The sequence below is a fragment of the Dipodomys spectabilis genome, unplaced genomic scaffold (assembly GCF_019054845.1).
Source record: "Dipodomys spectabilis isolate Male_0828 unplaced genomic scaffold, ASM1905484v1 ptg000054l, whole genome shotgun sequence".
Lineage (NCBI taxonomy): Eukaryota > Metazoa > Chordata > Mammalia > Rodentia > Heteromyidae > Dipodomys > Dipodomys spectabilis.
The window spans coordinates 17,462,987-17,464,935 of NW_024870731.1; the positions used below are offsets into that span (position 1 = coordinate 17,462,987).

The 1,949-nt window shown below is 44.7% G+C and overlaps 1 non-coding gene across 1 annotated transcript; it reads left to right on the top strand.

Annotated features, from left to right (window-relative positions):
• The first annotated feature begins 211 nt into the window (after nt 1-211).
• On the top strand, nt 212-346 carry LOC122108268. The gene has a single exon (XR_006147509.1). It is a non-coding gene; the product is annotated as a small nucleolar RNA SNORA70 (small nucleolar RNA).
• The last annotated feature ends 1,603 nt before the right edge of the window (nt 347-1,949 follow it).

The window sequence follows — 1,949 nt, forward strand, 5'->3', positions numbered from 1 at the left end:
GTTAGGTTCTTTTACCTAAACATTCTTTGTTTTTAAATATGTGCTCTCTGATAGTTTACATATTTTGTTCCAAATATCACGTATGATTCATAAAAATAATGAGGAAACAGAATGTGTTTTATGTAGACTTTCCAGTTCCTTTCATGGTTCAGACTTCCTTCCTGATATTCCTTCACTTTATTCTCTTACTTGTGTTTGGAGCACTTTCCTTCAGCAGCCAATTAAGCTGCTCAGGTTCCTTTACCCACAAGGATTTGCTGGGCACTAGCTACAAACAGACGTCTTCTTGGTAATGCACACCTCCTGTTGTTGGTATACGTTGACACAAGGCTTCTAATGGATCTTCATATCTCTGATCTCACTCTGTCTTCTCCCTAGGTTCTAGAAAAACATGTATGGTGCCTTTTGGAAATCCCAATGTATGATACCCAAGGTGCATATTGGCCAGATAATCATGCCCATTTTTATTTGTTTTTGTTTGTTTGTTTTTTTACTCTTTTTTGGGGGAGAGGTCTGGTCGTGGGCCTGAACTCTGGCCCAGTTCCTCAGCTCTTCAGCTCAAGGCCAGCTCTCTACCACTTGAGCCACAGCGCCACTTCCGGCTTTTTTTTCTGCTTATGTGGTGCTAAGGAATCGAACCCAGGGCCTCATGCAAGGCAAGTGTTTTACCACTGAGCCACCTTCCCAGCCCATGCCCATCTTTATTAAACTTCAGAATGAAGAACATGTAATTGAGGCCAACAGAGGGCCATGTTCAAGTTTCCTGGCTTCTGGAAAATTCACATCTCAAAAAAGTGCACTTTACTAAGCTTAATGCAGTAAATTTGAATCTGTGATAGCTGAGAAGTAATTAATCCTCAATGACCATGTAGTAAAATATATCCCTAATCATGGTCCCTCGACAATCAGCAAGTTCTGCACTTGTGAGGGTCTCCACAGTAGTGTTAGCCCCACAACATATGAATCATGCTCCTCAATGAACATTGCATCACCCTCAGATTCAATAATAATAATGGAGGAGGGGGAGGGGAGAAGGAGAAGGAGGAAGAAGAGGACGTGGAGAAGGGAGGCAAGGAGAGGAGGGAGGAGGGGGAGGGAGAGAGGGGAGGAGGGGGAGGGGAAGGAGAGGAGCCAGAGGAGGAGAGGGAGGGGGAGAAGAAGGGAGAAGGGGATAGGTAGAGGAGGAGAGGAAGGGAGGGGGAAGGGGTAGGTTGGAGGAGGGAGGGTAGGTAGAGGAGGATGAGAGGGGAGGGGGAAGGGTAGAGGGAAGGGGAGGGAGAGGAGGTTGAAGAGGAGGGGAGTAGAGGAAGAAGGGAAAGGGGGAGGGGAGGAGGAGTTCTATCAGCCTTTAAGGGTAGGCTTAATGGAAGTCCACAGGAGGCAATTCTATGTCCTATCTCTGAGAGCCTGTGAATGTAACCTAATTTGAAAAAGAAAAAGACAAAATTCAGTTAAGAGTCCTGAAGTGAGAACATAATGGATTTTTCAGGTGGGGCCTAAATTCAATGACAACCATCCTGATAGAATTAGGAGTATGTGAAGGTGGCAGAATTATAGTTCTATAGCCCCTTGTTAGGGGATACTCAGAACCGTCAGATATGAAAAGATACTCTCTCCTTGAGGCTAAGGGGGAGGTCAGCATTCTGGACACCTTAATTTTGAGCTTCTGCTTCCCAGAGCTGTGAAAGAATGAATTTCTATTGTAAGTCACCCGGTTTGTGATAAGTTGTTGAAGCCACTGGTTGTTGGCATTGTTTTCGCCTTCTGCAATTGAAAATTCTCTGCTTCCTCCTGACCTCTTTGATTTCAGAGTTAGAGCTAGCTGCCATTAGGATGGCTTCTTCCCTCTATGAGCACATTGCTTCCCTGTCTGTTTTCACTGCTTCTGTCCTCAGTTTTCAGAAGTTAGCATGATATGTTGTGACAAAGATATCTTTGAGTTTATCCTG